The 14,925-nt window shown below is 42.5% G+C and overlaps 1 protein-coding gene across 3 annotated transcripts in view; it reads right to left on the bottom strand.

Moving 5' to 3' along the window:
- UXS1 (UDP-glucuronate decarboxylase 1) overlaps window positions 1-14,925 on the bottom strand; it is a 91,456-nt gene that overhangs the window by 26,809 nt on the left and 49,722 nt on the right. The gene's annotated exons all lie outside the window — the stretch shown is intronic.

Genomic DNA, 14,925 nt, shown 5'->3' with positions numbered 1-14,925 from the left:
CACATAAATTACTAAAATTCTGCTGCACACCAAAATATACTTTTTTTGCTGATTTGACAGAAGAAATAGGTGTACTTTTGATTCACACCAAACGTCTATTGCTGTGTTGGCTCCTGTCATTTACTGGACAATCTAAGGGAAAAGAGGTCCGTGCCCCAAATGAAACAGTCAGGTATTGCATGTTTTAAACATTCTTGCAGCACACCAGTTGAAAATTGCTGCTCTAAAGTAAACAACATTTTTAAATGGTAAAACAAGCCAGACGTAAAAGCAAAGGCACAAATGTATGGGAGAAAACAGCCTTTCACTTTGCTCTTATGTATCCAGGACACATAAAACCACACGCTGAGATGACCTCGGGGGGTGGCTTCTACAGCCACGAACAGCACAATTGGGACTCTACACACAACCTCGATGCACAGGCATCCCTGTAACATCGCCACCCACAACCCTCGCCCCCAGGTCAGGGACACCTGCCACACAGCAGAGCGGCCCCGGGAACAACGGCTCCTGAGAAAGGAACAAGATGAGCAGGCGCGGAGGAGGAAGCCACCCCGCCAGCAGATGGCCTTGCCCCTTCAGCTCTAGGTCACCATCACAGGAGAGCCAGGGCATGGGGACCTGAGACACCACTGCCACAAGAATCCTCCCGTGCTCACAGCCTCAGCCCCCACCCAAGCGCACCTGCAGCGATTCCTCCACTACTGGCTCCCCATCCCCCAGGCCTCCCACCCGCTTCCCAACCAGGGACCAGGGCTCTCCTTTGAGGTAACAGCACATCAGGGGCTAGGTTTCAGAGATGACAGGCAAAACGAGCAAACTCTGATATAACTTTTCTCAGAACACACGACCACCCAAAAATGCCCAAGCTCCCCACCCACACCCACCCACCACCCATCACCCTGAAAATCTCCTGCAGGAATCACTGCAGCACCTTCAACGATCTGGGGCTGTTTCCTGACACGCTGCCCAACCCCAGAGTGAGAGTAGAAGGAGAATTTCTCATCCTCAGACAAGGAGGAGTGGTGCTCCAGACTGTGAGCTGGGTCACCACTTAATTCTCTCTAATGATCAGTCTTTCAAGCCTGAGGGTGTCTGAGCTGCATACACAAGAGCAGCCAAGGCCAAGGGAAAGGGGGAGCTGGATAGTTCCACACACAGCACCTGTGGGAAGGAGTTCCAGGTATTGTACAGGTTCCTGGAATAACCAAGGACTGTTTTTCCTGTACTATGACGCTGTGTCGAGGGAGACAAGAACACGAGGAAGGCTGTAGGTCCCATCTTCTGGATATTTGTGAGGTTTCTTTGTTTGCCAAGATTATTCCAGCAAATTCCTGGGGTATTTTTTTAAAAAAGGTCTTCCTATTTAAAAAAGAGTACTAGGAAACACCACCCCTTCCTATCCAAATCCCAACAACATTTTCACAGAAACAGAAAAAAATTTATGCTGAAATTCATATGGGATCTCAAGGGACCCTGAACAGCCAAAACAATCTTACTTTTAAAAGAACACAATTGAAAGACTCATACTTCCTGATTTCAAAACATATTACAAGGCAACAGTAGTCAAAACAGTGTGGCATTTGCATAAAGACAGACATATATGTCAATGGAATAAAGAGCCCCCAAATAAGTCTTTTTTGTATATGATCAAATGATCCTCAACAAGGGTACCAAGTCACTCAATGGAGAAAGAAGCAAAGGTTAACAAATGGTCCTGGGAAAACTGAGTATCTGTAAGCAAAGAATGAGGCTGAGCCCTTACCTGACTACACACTACATACAAAAATTAACTCAAAATGGATTAAAGATCTAAACGTAAGACCTAAAACAATAAAACTCCTAAAGGAAAACATGGGAAAAAGCTGAATTTAACACTGGATTTGGCACGGATTTCTTGGATATGACACCAAAAACGAAGGCAATGAAAGCAAAAATATACAATTGGAACTATATCAAACTTAAAAACTTTATGCCAATATCAAAGGATACAATCAGCAGAGTAAAAAGGGAATCTATGGAATGGGAGACAATATTTGCAAATCATAGCTGTGATAAATTAATATGCAGAATATATAAAGAACTCCTACAAATCAACAACAAAAATATCAGCCCAATTAAAAAACGGCAAAGTGCTTGAATAGGATTTCTCCAAAGATGACAAACGGCCAATAAGCTTATGAAAAGATGCTCAGTGTCAACAATCATCAGAGAAATGCAAATCCAAATCACAAGGAGGCATCAATTACACCCCACCCCTTAGGATCCTATTAAAAAGTAACAGAAAATAATAACAAGTGAAGGCAAAGATGTGAATTGGAACCACTGAGCACTGCTGGTGGGAGTGTAAAATGATGCAGCCACTGTGGAAAACGATATGGCAGTTCCTTGAAATATTAAAACCAGAATTAACACATGATCACATGGTGGTTCCCAGGGGCTAGTGGGAGGGGGAGAGGGAGTTACTGCTCAATGGGTAGAGTTTCAGTCTAGCAAGGTGAAAAGTTCTGGAGATCTGTTTTACAACAATGTGAATATCCTTAACACTACTGAACTGCACACTTAAAAAATGGCTAAGATGGGGCCCTGGCTGGGTAGCTCAGTTGGTTAGCGCATTGTCCCCATTCACCAAGGTTGTGGTTCAATCCCCAGTCAGGGCACATACAAGGATCAGCCAATGGTGCATAAGTAAGTGGAACAACAAGTTCATGTTTCTCTCTCTCTCCCTATCCCGCCCTCCTTCCTCCTAAAACCAACTAAAAAGTAGTTAGGATGGTTAAAAAAAAACCCACAAAGATGAGTGATGAAAGCAAATGAAAAAATGAGTGTTAGTGAAAAATGGGTAAAACCTTTATTACCAAAGCTGAAGTGAAAAATGAATGGTTTTGGTTTATGTATTTGCTCACCTCCCTTTCCCAATCCTGGGCGTACAACGGTCAAAATCAGGCTCCTGAGCGACTGCAGATCATTCGAGATTCCCCACCAGCCCCTGCTCTACATCACCACCCAGGGAAGCTTTGGAATGCCCGGGCTCCTGACACCCTGACATGGACACTCCAGGCAGGGAGACTCTGGAAGTTTATAATATGGATGTTTAAAAGCCACGTTTGAAAACCAGTGAGTTAACTTAAAAATAGAACCCCTGATGTTAAAATAATTTTTCTTCGAGGAAAAAAAATAACTAAAACCGGCCTGGCCAAGTGTGGATCAGTGGTTGAACATCAACACAGGAACCAAGAAGTCAGTTTGATTCCTGGTCAGGGCACATGCCCGGGTCGCAGACGTGATGCCCAGTGGGGGTGAGCAGGAGGCCGTCAAACAATGTTGTTCTATCCATCTATCCTTCTCTTATCCCTTCCTCTCTCTCTAAAAATCAATAAAAACATATTTAAAAAAACTAAAACTACACAAAACCTTTTAAAGTTGTTTATAGTCTGTCAATATGCAAATTCACTGAAGGGATCTATCTAAGTATGAGGAAACTCCTGTGACCGCTGTGCAATCCCCACCTCTTTTGCTAAAAACAAAAAGCAAATGAGGCCCTAGTCAGGTAGCTCAACTGGTTAGAGCATCATCCCGATATGTCAAGGTTGTGGGTTCGATCCCCGGTCAGGGCACATACAAGAAACCACCAATGAATGCATAAATAAGTGCAACAACAAATTGATGTTTCTCTCTCCCTTCCTCTTTCCCCAACATCAACTAAAAACAAACAAATAAAAATTCTATATGACAATTGCAAGTTGACAGAATAGTTCTCACAAAATCCCGTCATTCTTAGGCTGCTTTCTCTTTTCTAGTTTGCAGATGTGCCCATAACAGCATGGGTCAGCTCCCGCATATCTGCTTTTTTAAAAGCTCAAGGTGTGCAGGTGTAAGGAGCAGACCATTGCATTTCCTCTTTTTAAAACACCTCACCACACCGGCTGCTGCTCTCCAGCGGGACTGCCAGATTCAAACAGAGTGAGCGTCGATATGAAGCACAGCACCCCATCTCCTACCCTTACAACCGCTACTTTAAGATAAACAAGAGCAACAAAATTTACTATGTAGAAGCAATGACCTCTTCTCCTTTCCTGGTGCAGTGCAAAGGATGGCAGCCCACAGAATTCCAGAGGATAGGTAACTGTAGGAAGCTGAGTAAAGCTTATCCTAGCTTCAGTCTACTGCTTCGCTAGTTCCACCGCCTGCGTCCCCTTGACCGAACTGCTCCCCCTTCACCAAATAGAATGTAGTTTGTTTGTTTTTTCTGCCTTTATATTCTCCCTGCAAAAACTGTTCGGGACTGCGAGTTTGTTTAGGGCAAGAGCCCATTCGCAGCCGCTGGCGAATAATAAAAAACTCCAAATAAACAATTCGGTCTCTGTGTGAATCAGTCTCACGTAACCTGGGTATAACAGACAGACCTTCAGGCCGAGCTTGGCAGCAGGGGGCACACACAGTCACCAACCACCACCATTTCTGCTCTCATAGATGGGGCCTCCAAACGTCCCTAAAGCCAGCACCAATTATTCAGCACTGTTTTAATCCGAGGTGATGTTTGCAGTGAAAGGAACTACATCAAAGACTAAGAGCCCTAGCCAGTTTGCTCAGTGGTTAGAGCATTGGCCCGCGGACTGAAGGGTCCCAGGTTCGATTCTGGCCAAGAACACATACCTCGGTCACAGGCTCAGCCCCGGCTGGGGCATGTGCAGGAAGCAACTAATCAGTGTCTCTCTCTCTCACATCGATGTTATTTTTTTCTCTCACCCTCCCTCCCCATTGTTTTGTCAAGTGCTTCACACAAAACTCTACTAGATGACAACCAGCTCTTTGAGCAGGAGAAGCAAACTCTTTTCTCCCCTGTGATTAGCAACCAACTTTGCTCTCTGCAGGGAGGGTGGCCTCACCATTACCCAGGAGCACATATAAATGCAGATTCCTAGGCAGTGACAATGCATCAGAATGTCTAGGCAGCCCAGGAACCTGCAACCAAAAACAGATAACCGCTACTTGGAGCTTCAGCCCCACCCGGGCAGTTTGTGAACAATGCGAAATAAGTTAGCTGAGTAAAGAGATGAGGTATAAACTGGGTTTTGCATTCAAAAGCTGTGCATCTGGTTCCCTGTATCTCTCACCACTGGGCAACTTAGCCCAGCAGCTGCTCCCCATTCACCCACCTGAAAAGGCTCAGATGTGCTCGATAAAATTATTTTGTGATGTTAAATAGCAACACTGAGGCATCCTATCTAAACCTGAAAACTCTATGAAAAACAATGTTTTCAACAGCCCTTCTTTGCTATGAGAATCTGTTCTCCCCATAACATCCACATAAACTCCAGTTACTGTCCTAAAAAGGACAGGATATAAGAATCTATTGACTAATTAATCCAGTAAGGAATTAGGAGGAGAGTGGGGGAGAAAGTTTAGAACAAGCATAAATAATCCATAATGAGAGGAGCTATGAAAACACTAAGGAATATTAATAACAGAGCAGCAAAACTCCTCAAAACATGTCAACTGCACAGTTAAAGTATACCAGAAATGAGCATGGCACTGAGCCACTCTGTGGGGGGTGCAGAGAGAAAGAAAAACGGAGAAAGGCAGGCCCACTGTCGCTGGACATGTGCCCCCTAGAGACTGATGGCCAGATGAACTCACCCCGACCCCGGTTATATTTACAAGGGCCATGCGCTGTAATCACAGCTAGAAAACCAGGAGCCATAAGAAGTGAGCCTGTAGGACTCAAATTAATTACCAAGGAAGGGAAACCATGAAACATTAAACAGTAAAGCAAACCAGTGTTTTTCTTTTTTACCTAATTTCCTTATATAGTTTTAAAACGGCATTCCTGGCATAATGCAGGCCTCGTAGTTTTGTGTTGGGAAGAGGGTAGAAAAGTGGAGGCACGCCCGGCCCTCCAGTGCATTCTGAAAACCCAACTTGCCCGACCAGTGAATTTTCTAGGCGTCCATAATGAACTGCACTGGCCGTGAGTCCCACATAAATGAGACAAAAGAGTGAAGGGGAAAATAACGTCAAAATTGAACTCTTTACTCAAAATTATTGTTCAGAGTTCATTGAGAAATCGTGTTATCTCCTACCAAACGGGAAATACACATAAAAAGCCACTAAATGTTTACATCTCCCTTTGATTGTTTTAAGTTCCTAGAGCAGGCTGTATAAACCGCCCTGGGCCAGCGCCACACCTGCTGGACTGGTAAGATGCCAATTAAGTATTGGCACCCTGGAAGTGAAGATTCTGCAAAGAATTAAAAAATGCAACGCAGAGTTGGTTCTTTCTGTGAACATGCATGATTATTTAGTGTATGGTGAAATCCCACAATAGAGACATGCTACACATTTCTCTTTCTACAGCCCGAGGCTGAGGCATGGCACAACCACTGCTCAGGACATCACTGCAGCACAGAGCACATGGCGCAGCCCTGGTCCCCAACACCAGTATTTACGGAAAACAAGATTCCAAGAGACACAGACCTTTCCAAAGTGTAAAGATCACATTGCTCTTGGCACAAAAAAGCAAGAGTGGGGTTTTCCCTTAATTTCCTATCAAATAATACCGATTCAATGCAAAAAAAAGACTGCACACACCGAGCCAGAGGTCTGGCTTGGCCCAGGATGGAAAGTTACCAGTTGCCAATTTCCCGGACACTGGCAGCCACCAGTGTTCCTCCCTAAGACTCCTCCAAGTACTAAGGGGCTCACCATGATAACACCGGCCAGAAAGCATCCCAGGGCCTGAGTGGCACGGGAGGAACGCCCCATGGCTCCAAGTTGAACAGAGGATCTCTGAGAACTGCAGCCTCTGCATTTTATGTTCATATTTGCAACGTAAATTGAAAGTAAGAAAGGAAATGTCTAAACTGTAATTTAATCACAATGTTCTAATCCGAGCAGCACTCCTCAAATGTCTGCAAAAACATGGACTAGTGTCCTTGGCACACACCTGTGTCCCACCTTTTTGACTCCAGGGTGGCTGGGTATGAAGAGTCAGCCTCTCCGGGTCTGGTCCTTGCATCCACTCTCCCGGCCTTTCATGGGAATTCCATGCTTGGGTAAAGGTAGGTAAGAGGGCACCAAGCTGGTTTCCCCACCTATAAAATGACCATAATTGCCTACCTCACAGGAGTGTTGGAAGAACCGAATTTGTAATCATACGTAGTGATTAGAACAGTGCCTGGAACACAGTCCCTGCTGTCACTCCTGCCATTTCTGCCTCCATTTTCCTGCACCTCTTTCACACAGGCACCCCACGCGCCAGGAGTTGGCTCCCCACCACACAATGGGCACTTCTGCCTTTTTCTTTCCCTACAGAAATGCTGTTCTCAAGATTCCGGCTTATGCAGATGCTGGACAAGTAAACTGGAATTGCTTTGTAGGGAGGCCAGGCTCCAGGCACCAGGAGCCTGGACATGTGTCCTAAGGTGGTGACAGTGACTTAGATGTGTATTCAGGTGGCTTTCACAAGCAAGGTTTACAATGGCTCCAAACAGCAACAACCTAAATATCCAACAGCACAGGAAAAATGAAACTATACTTGTAAGATGGGGAAATGTTAATAAAATAATGTTGGGGGGAAATGTCTCTTTGTAAATAGATCTGGAATAGCCACATCACAGACTACCAAGCAGCTGAATGGTAGCTGAATGCATGATGCAGAAAGGTCACCAGGATACAAGTAGCAGAAAAAAATGAGATGCAGAGCAATAAAGAATACTTTAGCTATAATAAGGGGAAATTATGAGTAACTATTTATATTAACTGGGCCACATAAAGAAACTGCAGATGAACACAAAAAATTGTTAACAGCAATGTCTTGAGGAGAGCTGAAAACTAGCAAGATGGGATACAGAGGCAAGATGAAGACTTTTTACAGTATATGTTTTAAATTTTTAAAAAATTTTGGACCATATAACTATAGTTCCCACTAAGCATGTTTTTAATTTTTAAAAATCACATTTAGGGAAATGATTGGATATTAACATGAACAGAGTACTTTTGGATAGGAGGGTTAAGTATAACTTTCTATTTTTTTATACTTTTCCAAATTCTCTTTATCATGTATATATTACTTTTATCATTAGGAAAGAACAGTCTTTGAAAAGTGAAAAAAATTAAGATTCTCTTCCATCTCATTCTTTATCAAATACATAAATAAGAAACCTAATTCTTTCATTTAGTTCAAAATACTTCTTAATTTCTCTTGAGATTTCTTCTTTGACCCATGTGTTATATTGTTTAATCTCCAAATTTTTTGGTTTTCCAACAATCTTTGTTATTGATTTCTAGTTTAATTCCACTATGGTCTGAAAGCATAATTTATATAATTTCTATTCAAATTTCTTTCTATTTATTAGCAAACTTAGAAGTTTATTAGCATGTATTAAGGGCCCAGAATGTGGTAAACCTGAGTGACTTTCCATGGGAGCTTGAGAAGAGACGCGTTTTCTGCCCCTATTGAATGAGGTAGCCCACAGATGTCAACTCTACCCAGCGAATGGTAGTGCTGATTCTATTATGCCCTGACTTGTGCCTGATGGATCTGTCCACATCTGACAGAGGGGAGCTAAAGTCCCCGACAACAGTAGTGGACTCACCTAGTCCCCCTTTCAGCTCTCAGTACTGTGATGCCCTGTTAGGTGACAAGCGAGTCCTGCATCAGTGTGCAATGTCCCTATTTAACCCTGCCCACGCTCCTTACTCAGAAGTCTAGATTGTCCGAAACTGACACAGCTACCCCAGCTTTCCTCTGTATTAGCAAGGTATATCTCTCTTCACCTCTTTACTTTTAAACTACCTATCTTTATATATAACATGTGGGTTACTTGTAAAAAAAACATACACAGTTGACTCCTAAACAATGTGGGGTTAGTTAAGGGTATAAACCCCCAATGCAGATGAAAATCCACATGTAAATACTGACTTCCCAAAATCGTAAGTACTAATAGCCTACTATTAACCAGAAGTCTTACTGATAACATTATAAATAGTCAATTAACACATTATAGATCATTTACAAAGGCTTTGAGGGGCCTTCCGATCAAGATAGTAGCATAGGTAAATGCAGTACTCACATCCTCCCACAACCACATCAAAAACATGACAGAACTACAGAAAAACCACCATTCAGAACCGCCTGAAATCTAGCTGAACGGTAGTCCTATAACTAAAGACATAAAAAAGCTTCATCGAGACTGGTAGGAGGGGTAGAGACACAGAATGGGCTGATCCCACACCAACATGTGGCAGATAAAAATTGGGAGCATTATGTAGGCTGAAGTCCAAACAGAAGATCAAGGGGATCCAGCCCTATCCCAGGCCCCCAATCCCAGGGTTCCAGTGCCAGGAAGAGAAATCCCCATAACTTCTGACTGTAAAAACCAATGGGGATTGTGGCTGAGTGAATGGAGGCTGCTGGAGTCCCAGGCCCACTCATGGACTTACTAAGACTCACTCCCCCTGAGCTCCAGCATTGCAGCAGCAGCTTGAAAGGAACCAGGGACATATAGGAAGGAACTGAATTGTCAGGCATCAGAGCGAGAGCTGGATGGGCAGCATTCTCCCAGACAGAAGAGCTGGCAGAAGCCATGGATCCTTTGCTGAGACCTCCCCCACAGAGCCCACAGGGAGGCTCTCCATCAACCTGGCTAACACTGTTCACCCCACACTGGTGTGTCCAAGACCCAGCCCCAGCCAACTTGTGGGCCCACCCAAGCTGTTTCCAGTGGCATTTCCATATAAATGGCCTGTCTTGGTTCATCTTTCAGACTTTCCTAAAATCTCTCAAACAAGCAGCATCTGGCCTCAGTGTGCCCCATACCTCTCAGTAAGTGGCCCCCGGGCCAGCACTAGCAGCAGCCTGCCTTGGTTCACAGCTTTGTCTCTCCTGGGCACCTTCAAGCCCAACATAAGTAGCAAACATCTGAAGATGGCTCTGTAGTTCATGCCAGGTGGCCCTGGGCAGAACACAGATGGTGGCTGATCTTGGCCTGTACCTCCAGGGAGGCCCCTCAGCCAGAGCACCCAGTGGATAGCTTCAGGCGTCATCAAAGCACCACCACCCAAAGACTTCCATAAGAAATACACTCAGGGATGGATTCAGCAGGCACCAGAGCCCTGCTGAAGTGAAGAAAGTTTTGATCCATGGGGTGGGCACCTGTACAGCTGATCATGGTGGTTGGTGGTAGCAGCTAGTCCTTGCAGCCAATTGGCCTGGGGGTAAATCCCTCTCAGTGAAGTACCAACAACAATCAAGGCACAACTACAACAGGAGGGTGTATATGTATCGCACAGAGGCACACCTGGAGTGCCCAGCTCGGCTGAATGAAAAGGGAGGCTGTGCCACTGGACCCTGCAGGACACCTACTACATAAGGCCACTCTACCAAGCACAGGAGATACAGCAGCTCTACCTAATACACAGAAACAAACACAGGGAGGATGCCAAAATGAAAAGATAAAGAAACATATTCCAAATGAAATAGAACAAAACTCCAGAAAAAGAACTAAACAAAATGGAGAAAAGCAACCTACCAGAAGCAGAGTTCAAAACACTGGTTATAAGGACTCAATGAAATTAGGGGAAGAGCAGATGAACTTAAAAGAACTTCAACAGCATAGAAAAAAACAGACATGAAAATCATAAAAAAGAACCAATCAGAAATGAAGACTACGCTAACTGAAATGAAGAATTATTTACAGGGAATCAACAGTAGAGTAGATGAAGTCAAGAAAAAAACCAGAAATTTGGAATATAAGGAAGCAAAACACACCCAATCAAAACAGGAAGAAAAAAAAAAGAAGAATCCAAAAAAATGAGGACAGTGTAAGGAGCCTCTGGGATATCTTCAAGCATTCCAACATTTGCAACATGGGGATGCCAGGAGAATAGAGAGAGCAAGAATTGAAAACCTATTTGAAAAAATGTCAGAAAAAGTCCTTACCCTGGTGAAGAAAATAGTCATACAAGTCCAGAAAGTGCAGAGGGTCCCCCAACAAGATGAACCCAAAGAGGCCCACAAGAAGTCACATCATAAGTAAAATGCAAAAGGTTAAAGACAAAGAAAGAAGCAAAAGCAGCAAGAGAAAAGCAGTTAGTTACCTACAAGGGAGCTCCCATAAGACTGTCAGCTGTTTCTAAACAGAAACTTTGCAAGCCAGAAGGGAGTCACAAGAAACATTCAAAGTGATGGAAAGCAAGGACCTACAACCAAGATGACTCTACCCAGCAAAGCTATCCTTTAGAATCAAAGGACAAATAAAAGCTTCCCAGACAAGAAAAATCTAAAGGAGTTCATCATCACCAAACCAGTTTTATATACAGTGTTAAAGGGTCTCCTTTAAGAAGAAATTGAAAAAAAGAACTATGAACAATAAAATGGCAATAAATACATATCTACCAACAACTGAATCTAAAAAAATAAAAAAGCAAAACAGAAACAGACTCATAGATACAGAGAACATTTTGATGGTTGTCAGATGGGAGAGGGTGGGGGTTGGGTGAAAAAGGTGAAGGAATTAAGAAGTACAAATTGGTAGTTACAAAATAGTCACAGAGATGTATAGTACAGCAGAGGAAATATTGTCAATAATATTCTAATAACTATGTATGGTGTCAGATGGGTACAAGATTTATCAGGATGATCACTTAGTTATGTAATGTCTAGTCACTGGAGTGTACATCTGAAACTAATATGATATTGTATGTCAAGTGTAGTTCAAAAATTATTTTTAAAAAACACAGTATATATTTTTTTCTTAATCCCTACCTAGGAATATGTTTTTTTACCGATTTTTCAAGAGGGAGTAAGGGAGAGAGAGAGAGAGAAACCTCGATGTGAAAAAGAAAAATCAATTGGTTGCCACCTATACACTCCCAGACTGTGGATTGAACCTGCAACCTAGGTATGTGCCCTGACTGGGAATCGAACTCACAACCTTTTGGTGTATGGGATGATGCTCCAACCAACTGAGTCATCCGGCCAGGGCATATACTGTATTCTTATAATATAGTAAGCTTAAAAGAAGAAAATGTTAAGAAAATTGTAAGAAAAATACATTTACACTACTTATTGAAAAAAATCCATGTATAAACAGACAGCTGTAGTTCAAACTTGTGTTGTTCAAGGGTCAACCGTAAATGGATCTTGGTTTTTTTTGACACTATTAAAGTCTTTTTTTAAAAAAAATTGGTGTATTTAGACCATTCATATTTAAAGTGATTATAAATATACTCGGATTACTATCTACCAAATTTCGAACTATTTTCTATTTATGTCCCCTGTTCTTTATTTCTTTGTCTTCCACTGTTTTTATGCCTTCTCTCATTTTAATTGAGCAGTGTATATAATCCCATTCTCTCTCCTCTTTTAGCATATTAATTATTCTTAAAACTTTTTTTAGTTGCTGCCCTAGAATTTATAATGCAACTACCTTACTTTCAAATAACACTATACTGCTTCACAGGGAGTGGGTACCTCATATAACTGTATTCCCAATTCTTCCTTTTGTCCCTTATAATACTGCTGTCATCCATTTCATTTATCCTAAAGCAGTAATCACCCAATATATTGGTTGCTATTACTACTCTGAAGATACTGTTATCTGTTAGATCAATTAAAGATAAGAAAAATAAATGTTTTTATTTTATGACAAGAGACACATTCTGCGATGTCCTAAATTAAATTCCAGGAGGATGAGCGGAAGAGACAAGGCCAGTTAATCATTTAATAGCTGGGGATGATTGTTTACATACTGTATGTCGAAACTGTGAATCAACCCCAGGTGGCTATTTCAGAAATTATCCATAGAACAGCCAACCACCAGATGCCCCCACATCTGAACATGTTGGACTGCTGCCTACAATCAATCCAGAAGCAGGAAATGCTTCTTCTTTACAGGCAATTCACCTATCCCAGGATTTCACCTTCTCCTGCCTGCTTTATGTATAGTCAATATAAGCTCTTTCAAAACAACTTACCATTTTTCTTCTCCAAACTCACTGTATATAAAAGAGCCCTGTCAGCCCCAGGATGGCAGACTGTCTTCTCATCTCGCCTCCTGCTGGTGGTTTAGGCTGCATGCCCCTGGATGTGGTCCTTTTCTGGCTAGCATATGGCTCAAAAAAACCTTTCTTTCAGGGCAACTTTTAGCTCCCAAGGTTTTTGTTTAACATTTACTATCACTTATTCCGTCTTAAAATTCTTCCTTTCATTACACAGATCCAAGTTCCTGACCTACATCATTTTCCTACCCTGTAAAGATCTTCGTTTAACACTTATGACACAGGGACAAATTCCATCAACTTCTGCCTGAGGAAGTCTTTATTTCTCCATCCATCTGAAGAATAATTTCACTGGACAACCTAGAATTCTAGGTTGATGGGGTTTTCTTTCAACTCTTTAAACATTTCACTCTTTATTCTTCAGGTTTGCATGGTTTCTGAAGAGAGGTCTGGTATCATCTTTATGCTGGTTCTTCTATAGGTAAAGTGTGTTTTTCCCTCAGCTTCTCTCAAGATGTTGTCTCCCTTTAATCTTCTACAGTTTGAATGGGATATGTCTAGGTGCAGATTGGGGGTATTTATCCTGCTTGGTCTTCTCTGAGAGTCCTTGATCTGTGGCTCGGTGCTTATCTTTAATTTCAGAAAATTCTCAGCCACTTATCACTTCATATATCTATTTTGTTCCTTTCTTTTTTCTCTGGAATTCTCACAATGCATATGCCACACCTTCTGCAGCTGTCCCCATTTGCTAATATTCTGTTCTGGTCTGTATTTTTATTTACTCTCCTTCAGTTAAGAAGTTTTTACTGACCCTTCCCCAGCTTTGTCCAATGTACTAATGAGCCCCTCAAAGGCATTCTTCATTCTGCTACAGTGCTTTTATTTCAGGCATTTTCCTTTTAATTCTTTCTTAGTTTCCACCTTTCTGCTTTCATTACACATTTGTTCTTGAGTACAGCCCACTTTTTTCCCATTACAGTCCTTGGCATGTTAATCAGTTATTCTAAACTTCTGGTCTGGTAATTCCAAAATTTCTGTCATATCTGTTCTGGTTCGGATATTTGTTTTGTCTCTTTAGAATGTGTTCCTTGCCTTTTAGCATGCCTTGTAATTTTTTGAGAGGCAGAAATGATGTATTGAGTGAAAGAAACAGATAAGCAGGTCTTTAATGTGATATCTTATGTTCATCTGGCCAGGAGTCAGACTGTGTTCACTGCCTGCTTCAGCTCCAGGTGTCAGAGGCTAAAATTTCTTCTAGTTCTTGTTTTTGTCATTCCTGTTGTCTTTGGGTTTCCCTAGAGACTCCTTCTTAAACAGGGCCTGAGTATCACTGACATGGTGGTAAAACACTGTGGGAAGGAGAAGCAGCACTCTGCAGTCCTATGATAAGGTCTCCGTCTTTTAGTGTGACTGAGCTGAGTAGTTCCCTTCCCTCACATCAGTTAGGTTCTGAAAAAACAGTTTCCCTTAAGGACAGGCCTTTGTTAGGGAGAAGAGGTGCCCTGGGTGTACTTCAAATGTTTACTTTCCCCTCTCCCTGCTGAAAACAAGAGATTTTTCTCTGATCTTCAGTATAGCCTAGAGGGGCTCCTAGAGGCGAAACTCACAAAAGTGTGCCACCCACCCCTCAAAACTGGGGTTCTGGAGATTTTAACTGTCAAGCTTGTCTACATTCAGTAGAATTAGTCAATTCTCTATAAAGTGCTATCAGACCCTGTGCCTGACCTGTGACTCCGGTTTTCAGGTGGCAACTTGCTCTGTAACCTCAGTTCTCTAATGAAGCGGACAAAAGTTGTTGAATTTCAGTCTGTTCAGCCTTTTTCCTGTTGTGAGGATTGGAGTGATGCTTTCCAAGTTCCTTGCAGGCCAGGCCCATGACCTTATGTCCTTCCTCCCTCTTATACTGTATCTACTGTGTGGACT

The sequence above is a fragment of the Miniopterus natalensis genome, chromosome 13, assembly GCF_054644295.1.
Source record: "Miniopterus natalensis isolate mMinNat1 chromosome 13, mMinNat1.hap1, whole genome shotgun sequence".
In the NCBI taxonomy this organism is placed as follows: Eukaryota; Metazoa; Chordata; class Mammalia; order Chiroptera; family Miniopteridae; genus Miniopterus; species Miniopterus natalensis.
Note: the sequence above shows the minus strand (reverse complement) of the source record. Positions and strands in the feature narration are given on the sequence as shown.